Consider the following 13,547-nt stretch of genomic DNA (forward strand, 5'->3'; position numbering starts at 1 on the left):
TAGCAGGAACTCGGTGTGTATACGCAGCAGTGTCAGACACGACCATCGGCTCCGAAGAAATTTTCTGAATGAACTCCCGTATTTGCGCCGCTTAAATACCCGTATGTCCGGGGGCGGGACATGCAAATACTGGCTGCCAACTCTCATTGGCCTTTTTTCATAGTTCAGAGGTGAATATCGGCGCTCAAGAGAGACCCCTAGTGTCGCTTCTCTGACACAACGTGGAGAGAGCGACAGAAGTTGAACCGCAAACTCAGCGAGAGCGCGGTCAGAACCGGAGTGTGAGTCTTTCTTAAAGGAGACACGCTCTATTTTCACTAGAGATCCACCCATAACAAAATGGAATAAAATCATTAATAACATTAAACAAAAACTATCTTTTGTATAACAATTTACACACACATACAGAACATTTATGAAATATGGAAGCATTTAAATATATGTTTATATTAATAACGAAGGTATTAATATTCTGAAAATGATAAAAATTTCAAAGGGAAATAACACAATAATACCAATGACTTTCCAATTAAAAATAGGAAGGATTTTGCATGAAATTAACAAGACTTAACATCTGTTACACTCAGCAGTTCACAGTATGATACATATGCTTGTAATGCTTAAAGATTCTGCTCTGCTAAAGTCCCTTAATAGAATTGTAGACATGCACATTTTAATAAAGGATGATTAGACTTGTTCTGGTCGTGAATGACTGCTTTAGGTTCAATGCAATTAATTAACATAGGGTTATTTGGCATCATCTACAGGCGCAAATGGTCAATGAATGAATTAATGGGCCCCATTCATGAAACACGAGCAGAAATAATTTTTGTGTAAATCGTTCGTAAAAACGGTCTGACGTAAATTTTCTGATTCGTTAAAGTTTTCATATTTTCAAAATGTTAGATGGTACAAACAAAATGTACACCTCCCGACCATGTGTAAATCAAGCGTAAGATATCAAATGTGTTGTGTGCTTTCAGAAAAAGTGCCATGGCTAGTTTGATAAAATTAAACAAGTAATTATAAAATTAACTTATAATTAAATTAGTTCAATTAACCTATTTAGAAACGTTTCTTTGCTTCTTGCATTTATTTTTCAAAATATTGTTTTTTCCCCCAAATCTCCTTATCATTTTTCCATAAGATGATCTTGTGGATGTTGTGAAAGCTAGCGGGGTAAAGTTTGTTTTAAGTTATTTTTAAGTTCCAAATAATAATTTAACATCCTAAAGGTTGTAGTAACTTCCCATATGATAGACAGACTCACTACACAAGAGATTATTACAAAATGATCAGTTATATTACTACATTTATTCTTTTTTTTTTTTTTTTACTAAAATTCACCAAAATTAGATAGGTTGTAGTAACTTCCCAGATGATAGAAAGACTTAATACAGAATGATCAATTATATGAGTACAAAAATCAATTATTTTAGAAACAATTCTACATATTTCTGTTAATATTGTATCTGCTTCCTGTAATATAGGCTTAACAGGAGAGATGGCATAATAAAGTCTGATCGCTGATGGCAAGAGAGAGCTCCACTATCACTTCCTAAAACACAGTGCTCATACAATCGCTGTTGTGGATGCTTTAACATCTTTTAAGTAAATGTATATCAAGACTAGTATAGCTGTCCTTTCTGATCATTTAATAGGGGATTACAGCTTGGACCTGTAGACCAGTAGGCTTGGAATGAAGACCAAGAGTCAAGGTGTCAGTCAAATTAGTAGAAATTTTACTGAAGACAGTTATTTGCAAAATCAAATGGCAGAATTCAACAGTGCAAAAGCCTCTGAGTTCAAAGACAGGAGAATCATCAACACTTATAGTCAAATACAGCATTAAGTTGACGTTAATGCTATAGCTTCTAGAATTCTGATTGGTTACAAGCATAGATAACTATAAAACATTTCTGAACATTGTTATCGTGTACATCGTTTATATAATTGATTGTTGGAATGACGCTTTAGTTCCGTATATAGGCTTCAATGGTCCGAGTTAGGTCATAGGCCACAGACAGTCTTCCCTTTAAGGACAATAGTAGGTCTCCGTGGTCCAGTTGTCCACCTTTCGACTGCTGTTCTCACGTTACTGAATTCCTGAAACAGAAATACTTTTGGAGAAACACACACACAGTTTCTCCTATTCAAGGTCTTATAGTATAAAGCTTCCGTTGGAGACTGGTCTTATCTTATTGGAACTCAAAATATAGAGATAATTGTATTTTCTCTCAGGGCATCTGAAGTAGTATTTATATTAATACAATCAATGTACTCTGTTAGGTCATGTAGAGAAGCGGTATACTTGACTTAGGTAGGCATGAATACAGATATGGAATGGTCTCAAACTTCTTGTACGAGCATTACACCACAAAGAACATATATTGAGATATTTAGAATAATAAATCATAAGCTCAAAAGGATATGATAAAAATACTGATTAGTTCTACTAAAATAATTCACTTAATCACATTAGGTTAAATGCTGATCAGTTTAAATTTAATTCACTCAAAGGATATATATATCTGCTCTGTCATCTGAACAGTCATCTGCTCTGATGTACTGTTGTGTCCCGTGCCTCAATGATAGTCAGACTCAGATGTTCCTTCATAGTTCACCACCAGCTTTTTATGTTTGTGATATTCAGCAGCAAGGGTAAGAAGGGTTTTCTCAGGGTAAGAAAAACGTGAAGTAGCATTGGTCACAACAGACAGGGATGCAGAAAACCATATGAAAAAGCCTTAATTCAGAGACACACAAGAAACATACAAAACTCCCTGATCAAGTAACAGGAACAGACAGATAGCAGATGATCTAACACATGAGGATCTACCAAAAAGCTAAATAACAGGCAGAGTATAAATTCATAGGAGAAAAGACACTAGCACAATAATTAAGTATGTGGAGGTGGAAAAGCACAACTTTTATTTCTAAAATAATTGATTATTGCACTCATAGTTATAAATACTGTAATAATCTCACCTGTAGTAAGTCCATCTATACTATATAAGTTATTACAAACTTTAGAATGAGAATATATAATTTTGGTCAATTTTAGTGATTTAAAAAAAAAGTTTTAATACTGTACTCATATACAGTCCTACTCAGCAGTCCTCTGCACTTCAGTAACTCTCTGGTTTTGTTCAGCTACAAAATCGGATATCAGAGGACTACAAAAGGACAGTTTGGTCTACTAAGAGGATTATCGGTTGCCCCCTGCCATCTCTTCAAGAACTGTACACTTCCAGAGTGAGGTAAACACATAAGTGCCCTTTGGTGCCCTTAATAAAAAAAAGACAAGCATGTGGCAAATATGCACAGCCAATGAGCTGAACAAATGACCCATGTTTTAATCATGTATGCAGTTGATATGTTTTTATACATTTGTTTAAAATAAATTGATAACACATATACAGTTGCTGAAGTTTAGCACGGAGGTCACAACCGCGTGGTCCGTGTGCGGCTGTGTGTGGCAGTCAGCAGCGATCATGGCACAAAACTGGATTTCAAGACTGACGTGAACTTCATAGAATAGACGTCGTTTAGAGGTAGGACAGATGGCTCATTTAACAACTAAAATCCTCCGTTAAACGGGATCTACAGATGATCAAAATCCTTTCCAGATGATACGCTCTTTCACAGACATCTCTGTCCCCTTCTGCCATTACATTCCCTTGCTTCTGTATATAACAAATCTGTATTTGTACATATGTATGTGTTTTTGGCCCCGGTGGATCGCTAAAGTGAGTGTGAGTTGCCGGGGCGATCGATTGAGTGTTGCACCTCTGGACGCCGACTGCAGAACGAAGCAAGTCTTTGGTGCTGAGGAGAGCGAGCAAGTTCACCAGGTGAATTCCTTTTTTTTTTACAGCCTTCAAACCTCTTTCCTTCAAAACTTTCCTCCCTGCCACTATTGGCCAACGCTCAACTCGAATACACACACACACACACACACACCATTTTTGCCACACGCAATCCTCCACAAACATTCACGCACCCACTTTCATGAAGTACTATGTGATCGTACTGTTTGGTGTGAACAATTCTTTAATAATGTTTAAAGTGTGATCAGAATTCACTATTTAATGTTCTCTTTTTGTTTGTTCTATTTTTGTCTTTCCATTTAAATACTCTTGCCGTATTGGTAAGTGTTGAATCTGCCGAGGTTTTCCATCCTCCGAGATACTTCTACCTTCGAAGGTTGTTTTTTTTATTTATTTTTTTATTTTTATTGTTGGACAACAAAAACGGTGGAACGACTAATTGAACTTGAGCCAGTTTCTATTTTTATTTTTATTTTATTTTTTTGGATTTTTCTTGTTTATTGGTGAAAAATATATCTGTGAAATTGATTTTGTACTTGTGGAATAATTAATGCTTCTCAACCACTTCTCTGGTGATGTAATGTGGAATAATGAAGGCCTCTTTTAAACTTCTTTTGTTGGGTAGCTGCAGCTGTTCCCTGTTCTGAAGATGTTCTAAGGAATGTGTTTTTTTCTCTCTCACGTTTCACACGTAGCAGAAACATGTATGTCACCCCCATATAAGGTAAAGAACTATTTCATTGGTGAGGGTCCAGTGGAATGTGGGTTTCTGGACCATATAACAGAATGCTGACACAATAAACGTTGAAGAAGGGATTTGATACCATTGAGTCTGTGTCATTTCTTTCTTCCCTCAGCTGAGCCGTATCGAGACAGGGATTGCTGATCAACAAAATAAATTAAATATATTGGATGACAAAATTATCTAACAGTTTGGGGGCTCATCCGGGATCTCTCCAGACAGGTAAGACTGATTTATGTATCAGGTATTCCTGTCTGATGAGAGATTGAATAAAACTTAGTTTAATTTGGCTCGATATTAACTCCGTTAATAACTCTGCTCGGGGGCCCCTTCTCAGGGATGACGTTGCCCTATTATGAAATAGGAAGGAGGGTTTTGCTCTATTATAATATAGGGAAAACCCCACGACCGCAGCAGTTTTAAGGATATCCTTATTCTGGTATGAATAGGAAGAGGACGGTAATTGTCCTAAGGAAAAGACGGAGACAATTTGATTTGCATTATTGTTCTGCATGAACCGTGTCGATCGGGAAAATGTTTGTATTATTATTATTATTATTATGAAAAGGGTGACATTGTGGGACAGGAAATAAGTCGCCCGTTATCGAACGAAACTCCAAAATAATGGATGTTTTGCAATAAATAAGATTATAATACTGAGCCATATATCAGCAATTTGGCTGGGTGGTCAGAGAAAGGAGAAAGGAACAAGGGAGAAAAAAAAAAAAAGAAAAACGTAATTAGATAAATTCATGAGTAAATTAAAATATATGGTAAAAGGGTGAAAGGACCCTCAGTGGGATTTATAAAAACATAAGAGTCATATGAGGTGTGGAAGAAAATAAAACTATTCCGGGACATAGGTCCTGAACAAAAAGAGACTAATCAAATGCACGTAGCGGTCTCTGTTTCAAAACAAGCCGCCTAAATATGATATTGTCGTGAACAAAGCTTTAACCCCTAGCCTCCCAAAGACACAGTGCGCACTGTTATATCCTGTTTTAACACAATTTAAGGGTAACTCATTCGCTGCAGCCACGGACGTATTCAATTCAGATTCGAAGAAAAAAACAAGCGAAAATAAAACATCTGCATTTCCTTTATCAAGTGTCCAGATGGATATAAAATCGTTTCAATAACACTGTCAGAGACGCTGGCTATATGCAAAGAATTACTATATAAAAAACGCATACCTTTATCATCGAAACTGGCGCATATAAAGTTCATTAACGGCGCATTGCTATGAGGGCTCTATTACGGGACGCACTCTGAACTCTGTGGGAAGGAATGGCATTCCAGTGAAGTGTAATATGACACCAAAATTACCTGTAACATCTCCAGATAACATAAACATGTTTAAAATGCATGATTTTGCCTGACTTGTCTGTGGTCCGATGCATAAAATTGAAAAAAAAAAAACTTTTGATTCTGACTCATTACAATTACTGTTTCCCTCAGTATATTTTCAGTCTGTGTACACAGGACATTACGGAGAAGTTTGCAGCTCAACGTCTGACAACACTTCTGCTGTGAAACAGGAAATGCTCAACGTTGACCCAGCACTATGGGCCGCCCACAAAGATGAGGCGGGCTTTATTGACGTAAGACCATATGTTGCCAAACTCTCTTTAACTTACCAGTATAGCCTACTGCAAACAGTATCCACTTTTCAAAAGAAAAGATGCAATGGGTGAAACTGAACTATCAATCTGGGTCATGAACTACAGAATGGAACAGTACATCTCTCCACAGGCAGAGTGAAGATGATTAATACCATCCAACACCCTAAAACAAAGGCTCAAATGCAAAGTTTCTTGGGCTTAGTGAACTATTGTCGAGCATGGGTGCCAAACTGCTCGTTATATGAGAAAATCCTGAGAGAAGCAACACTCTCAAGGGCTGAGGAACCTATCAAGTGGACTGCTGAAATGGACATTGATACCAAATCATGATGAACCCTTTCATCTGTACATGCACGAGGCAGCAGGCACAGCAGCAGCGATCCTCGCTCAATCCCATTGAGGAACATATAGACCAGTGGCGTACTTGTCAAAATTTTAGAGGCAGTCACCAAAGGCCTCCCTGCATGTTTGTGAGCAGTGACTGCTGAGGCGTTGATGGTACAACATGCAGAACGTATTGTTCTCTCACATCCATTAGTTGTGAACACCTCTCACAAGGTAGGAACAATCAAGCACAACATTGATCGGGGTATGAAGTTATTTTGTTGGCTATTGCTAATCTGACCATTAAACCAACTTCCTCTGTACATGGCCCGACATTGTCATTACACAAATTGTTGACTTAAAGTGAATTTTCTAACGACACACATGATTGCATCGATCGCCTGAAAACATATACTTTATGCAGGCCGGATGTTTCATCATCTGCCCTGGAGGAGGGGAACCATTGGTACGTTGATGGGTCCTGTTTGGTTATGCTGTAACGGAACTTCCGAATCGAATTATTGAAGCTTATTCACCCATATAAATCTGCACAAGCTGCTGAGTTGTTTGCGTTGATCAGAGCATGCCATTTGGCTAAAGTTAAATCAATCGATATATACACAGACTCGAAGTATGCTGATGAGGTAGCAAAGTGGGCTGCAAGGGAAGTTATGGTAAGCCCAGAGCTGAATCAAGCTGAAAATACTTTTTCCATGATACAATCAACACTGGTAAAAGACAATGACATTAAATTATTATAGGTCAATCCATCTGAATCTGACAACATTGGGCCTCAAATTAAGTTAAATCAAACTTATTGCATAAATGGGGTACAAAATAAAGTAAAATGTATGTCTTGTGTTTTAATATGCGCACAGAACAACTGACACAAGCCTACGAAGCACGACTCATTACAACACCCGGAACTGCAATTCTAAACGGACAGAAGCTTTCCTGTGTGTGAGGTAAAATTATAAAATGGTGAAAATTTGGCAAAATAAATAATACAGAGATTCGGCTGACTGAGCTCAGAATGTCACCATCCTCTGTTGTTAATCTCTCCATTTGAAATACTAATGGGTAAGCCTTTCCCGACCCCTTGGGGTCAAAGGCCACTCTAGCTTTCTCTCCACAGGTGACAAGGAGGTGGTGATTGCAGAATATGTGGATTCCCTCATTAAATATTAAATGACATAAATGATGATATCTCTCTGCCTGCAGAAAGCCCTACTCATTTGTTCCGAATCAGCAGGTTCTGGTGAAGTGTCTGAAACCAACTAAGTTAGGTGAACCAAAGTGGGCCCAACTGTACTGCCGGTGACCAGAACGGGGGTGCTGACTGACCTTCAACCACAGTGGATCCACGCAAGCCACGTGAAGCTTGCTCCAGAGGAGGGCCTTACTGATTCAAGGTGAACGGTGAAAGCACTGGAGGAGCTGAACATGCAGCGCCAGTGCCCAACCGGGAATCTGTGAATTAGGAGGACCTGAGCAGGGACCCGGAACAGTCAACATGAAAACATTCCTACTGACACTCTGCATATGGCAGGTGTTCGTGCTTGCCTATGCCTGTTCAGTATCAACACAACAGCAAGGAGTCACGAGTGTAATTCCAATTCCTAGAAATGATGGTTTATGTTTTATGGTAATGTTACAGGAAGATTTTTCTGTTATGAAGGTATGGGTAAACACCCGGAAATGAAGGTACATAGAATTTGATGCCTCAAGTGACCCTGAAGTATATCTAGACACTGTTGGACAGCCAAGAGGTATTAAATGTTTGGATTAACTCTTGGCTAAAGATGGAGGAGGAATATGTAAAATATTTGGTGACAAATGCTATACATACATCCTGGGTCACATTGATGATGATGGTGAATTCATGAAGGTATGAAAGGAAATGGATAAGTTGAATAAAGAATTAGCTGATAACATCAGGGAATATGGGGACATTTTTCAATGTGTTTGGGTGGTTCGCACCCTGGATGTCTTCCATTATATCGATTGCTGTATGCATTCTACTCATGTTATTATTCGGCCCATGTTTGCTACAATTACTAATGCAAAAGATGAATGTGATGATAAACAGGCATAATATCGCCATGCTCCATTATATGTCTGTACCTAACACTGAAGTTGGTTGAGAAGGCTACGTGTGGCAAAGTGGGCATTGTGGAATAATTGATGCTTCTCAACAACTTCTCTGGTGATGTAATGTGGAATAATGAAGGCCTCTTTTAAACTTCTTTTGTTGGGTAGCTGCAGCTGTTCCCTGTTCTGAAGATGTTCTAAGGAATGTGTTTTTTCTCTCTCACGTTTCACAAGTAGCAGAAACATGTATGTCACCCCCATATAAGGTACAGAACTATTTCATTGGTGAGGGTCCAGTGGAATGTGGGTTTCTGGACCATATAACAGAATGCTGACACAATAAACGTTGAAGAAGGGATTTGATACCATTGAGTCTGTGTCATTTCTTTCTTCCCTCAGCTGAGCCGTATCGAGATGGGGATTGCAGATCAACAAAATAAATTAAATACATTGGATGACAAAATTATCTAACAGTACTTTAACTTAAGCCAAAGGTTACGTTTCTATGTTTTTTGTTTGATTCCTTATTGATTGCTGAAAATATAACCGAGAAACTGATCTTTGTGTGTGAATCTGATTCACGTTTTGTAACTGGTGGCTTAACGAGCTATTCTGGGTGAAACAGTATTATTTTGACAAGATTGACCTTGTCTGGCGCCGAAGTATATCAGTTTGTTAATTTGTTTATTAATTTACAGGTCAAGAGCTTTAATGTTCACATCAATCATCAGAATGGGGGAAAAATTTGATCTTTGTGACTTGGCATGGATTTTAAGAATATGAATCTGAGGCCATCATGGGCACAGACTCACCCAAAATGGACAGTTGAAGAATGGAAAAGGTGATCACTTTTTTTTCTAGTCTTCAACTGTCTCATTTCTGTGTCCATGATGGCTTCAGATTCTCATTCAGTTTCACAGGAGTGGAACCCGATGTGGTCTTCTGCTGTTGTAGCCCATCCACCTCAAGGCTCGATATTTTGTGCTTGCTGAGATTCTTTGCTGTAACCAAGGAGTGACCGTAAAAAGTGCTTAATTGAGTTACTATATCTTTCCAAGGAGCTCGAACCAATCTGGCCATTGTCCTCTGATCTCTCTTATGAACAAGGCATTTCTACCCACAGAATTGTCGCTTACTCAATGGTTTTTGATTTTTGTACCAATCTGCACAATTAATCTTTCTTTGTTATTTAATTGTACTGCTTGTAAGATGGACATTATTACAAATAATTGTGTTGTGTGTGTAATTACTATATTTTAGATGAATGCAGTGATCTGGCTGGTGACATAATGTACCTCGCAGCAAAATTCATCCCCCAGAAAAGAGTGGGTCAAGCCTTGTTGGAAGAGGGGAATGTCCATGCAGCCATTGCCAAAACAGAAGACTGCAGGTAATTTAGTAACAATTTACTAATACACTTGATATTAACTGAATGATTCAATGATCCGTTGAACTGGAAAATAAATCTATTTAGTTTTTTCAATTGCAGGAAGACCTTGAAAGCTGTAAAGAATGCTTTAGAGGCTAATTGGGAAACATTTGACCTGGCAACACATAGTCTTGTGCCTGCTGTTATAAAAGGCACTTTCATTAATTGATGCATGTCTTAAAGAGAAAATGAGAACACTTAAATCAAGACTCCACAGATGAGTAAGGTTTTCCCCCACTTTATCTTATATTTTCATTGTTTCAATTATAGTTTTTTGTTGATTTGCACCGTTTAGCAGTACAAGAAATATAAACAAAGACATGACAAATGTCATGGTTTATTTGGATCTGCTTAAAGTTATAGATGCTTGAAACCTCAATACACATAATTAGAGGCTGTGCTTTCTTTTCTTTTCTTTTTTAAGACCGAGAGACTCAATACAATGAGCAACAAGTAGTTCATTTACGGATTGCATTGTCATATCAGACGTTTTGCTTTTTATATGCAATATATGAATGGCCAAGGACAATAAGTTGTGAACATTTTTAGTCTTTAATAAACACTGCAGTAGATATAAAGCTTCTGTAATTTGACTATTGTATTTAATATCTTACTACAGCTTAAACCAAATGAAAGTTGATGCTTTTGTAACCCCTAGGGGGCTTTTTAAAACCAGTCACAAGTTGATAATCAACAGTCTGAATTTTTAGATGTTTACCAGCAGGCTATCCCAATAATGGGAAATAAAAAGAGAGGGGGACTGGAGTATTATATAACTAAAAAAAACAATTTATTTTATTTTACTCAAGTTAAACACACACATGAGACACAGACATTAGGCCTCAGGGTAACAAATTCAGGGCCGGGGACCACAAAGTACAAAATCAAAGTGTTTAAATAAATAGCACTCAATAAAAATTCAACAAGACTCAAACACAGAATAAATAGGGCACATTCCAAATCACATGCACAAAAAAAAACACAAAAAGTAATTTACATTCAGCAGACCAGTGACCACACAACAAAATTGTTATCCCCCCAAGATATTGCACCAACCCAATGGCCTAAGATACAAACATTACATACACAAACATGAAACATACAGCAACACACACCAGGGAGAGACTGATGAACCACCCACACACACACACACACACACACACACTCGCACACAACTAAATACTAAAAACAAGGCACAGGAAAAACAGTGGCCAAGATGGCATATGACAGTCCTCCTGCATAAGAACAATTACAATATTATATAAGTAATTATAAAGGTCAAATCAAAACTATGCCTAATTTGTAGCCTGTGCTTCAATGGGCTGAAACTTACTTAAACCGTAAAAGGTCTTCAATTGAATAGAAGCAATCGGAACAGGGCAAGATGCTAAAAATAGCCTATATTACTAACCTGTATGAACGCAGACCACAGCAGAGCCAAAAGCTTGTTTAGTTGTACTACTGTAGCAATCGCTTTATTCCGTCTGGTTTTTACTCGTACATTCCCAGACCAAACTACAATACAAACATAGCGAGTCAACATGACTACATACATATCAACAAGCGTTCCGTGACAAAAATATACACACGAGAGAGAGAGAAAGGAAGCCAGTGAACTTACATTCTCAACAAACAGCACTCAGCAAACTTGTAGTGGTCACACTCTAAACCGGTGAATCTTCATCGTAGCCTATGAGGTTTATCTGAGGCGTGATCGTTGCTGGTTGAAAACTTTACCCAATACCCAGCTGGGATGACTTGAAATACAGTCAGCCTTGGCAATTTTTGATAGTCTCTTCAGAGACTTCCTATCTTGTTGTGAAAGAAATGAGTGATAGTCTTGTTCTGGAAAGATTGTAGACAATGTTTTTGTTTAAAATGTAAGTCCTGCTGGGACTGGTCCCACCTCAGAATTGGTTTGCAGTTTCCTGTTGTTTTATCTCAAATCCTAACACCAGGGGTCTTGTTGAGGTTAGGTGTTTTGACTCCACCCCTTTGTTGCCACATGATCCATAAATCTCTCCCTTTAGATTTGCATATAAAACAATGCACATATTTCTGTCATTTTATAAATATTTATTTCATAGAGGCAATATGGCAGACCATGAGCTTTTATCCGAGCGTGATTATTGCTGCTTGAAAACGTACTCTGCCGGTATTTGTTCAAATACAGTCAGCCTTGGCCATTTCTTTTCATTTTCTCTTAGGAGACTTCCTGTCTTTTTGTGAAAGAAATGAGTGGTGGTCTTTTTTTTTTTTTGGAAAGATTTTTGACAGAATGCTTTACTCTAAATAAGAGTTCACTGCTGGGATCGGACCCCCTCAGAATATGTTTGCGGTGTCGTTCCAATGTTCATTACCGGATCCTATTACTAGGGGGCTTGTTGAGCTTGTCCTGACATCAAGCATGTTCTCTGAAATGAAGTCTTTTGACTCCACCCCTTTGTTGCCAAAATACCCACAGTTAACTGCTAAAGCAAAAAAAAACACATATGTTTTAAATTAAAAGGAGTATAATGGAGAAACTATCCAGTACATATCTCTGAGCTGTTTAATAGACACAAAGTGCAGCCAGCAGTGCTTGAAGGTAGATTGCAATGAAGTTTAAAGCTTGATACCACCCTGCTGTTTCATGTCCAAATTTGTGTAGATAAGTGGTGAAGACCTTCATTGTTATTCTTTCAGCAGAGGCAATATCAGTAGCCTATGAGGTTTATCTGAGGCGTGATCGTTGCTGGTTGAAAACTTTACCCAATACCCTGCTGGGATGACTTGTAATACAGTCAGCCTTGGCAATTTTTGATAGTTTCTTCAGAGACTTCCTATCTTGTTGTGAAAGAAATGAGTGATAGTCTTGTTCTGGATAGGTTGTAGACAATGTTTTTGTTTAAAATGTAAGCCCTGCTGGGATTGGTCCCACCTCAGAATTGGTTTGCAGTTTCCTGTTGTTTTATCTCCAATCCTAACACCAGGGGTCTTGTTGAGGTTAGGTGTTTTGACTCCACCCCTTTGTTGCCACATGATCCATAAATATCTGCCTTTAGATTTGCATATAAGACAATGCACATATTTCTGTCATTTTATAAATATTTATTTCAGTAGAGGCCATATGGCAGACCATGAGCTTTTATCCGAGGCGTGATTATTGCTGCTTGAAAACGTACTCTGCCGATATTTGTTCAAATACAGTCAGCCTTGGCCATTTCTTTTCATTTTCTCTTAGGAGACTTCTTGTCTTTTTGTCAAAGAAATGAGTGGTGGTCTTTTTTTTTTTTTTTGGAAAGATTTTTGACAGAATGCTTTACTCTAAAGAAGAGATCACTGCTGCGATCGGACCCCCTCAGAATATGTTTGCGGTGTCGTTCCAATGTTCATTACCGGATCCTAGCACTAGGGGGCTTGTTGAGCTGGTCCTGACATCAAGCATGTTCTCTGAAATGAAGTTTTTGACTCCACCCCTTTGTTGCCAAAATACCCACAGTTAACTGCCCCCAGATTTGCTAAAGCAA

General features: G+C 38.1%; 1 non-coding gene and 1 pseudogene across 1 annotated transcript; both read left to right on the top strand.

Moving 5' to 3' along the window:
• Positions 1-11,714: 11,714 nt before the first annotated feature.
• Positions 11,715-11,842, top strand: LOC127617385 (uncharacterized; annotated as a pseudogene).
• An 872-nt stretch (positions 11,843-12,714) lies between these two features.
• LOC127617384 (U4 spliceosomal RNA) lies at positions 12,715-12,856 on the top strand. Its single transcript, XR_007967331.1, has one exon. It is a non-coding gene; the product is annotated as a U4 spliceosomal RNA (small nuclear RNA).
• The last annotated feature ends 691 nt before the right edge of the window (positions 12,857-13,547 follow it).

The sequence above is a fragment of the Xyrauchen texanus genome, chromosome 23, assembly GCF_025860055.1.
Source record: "Xyrauchen texanus isolate HMW12.3.18 chromosome 23, RBS_HiC_50CHRs, whole genome shotgun sequence".
In the NCBI taxonomy this organism is placed as follows: domain Eukaryota; kingdom Metazoa; phylum Chordata; class Actinopteri; order Cypriniformes; family Catostomidae; genus Xyrauchen; species Xyrauchen texanus.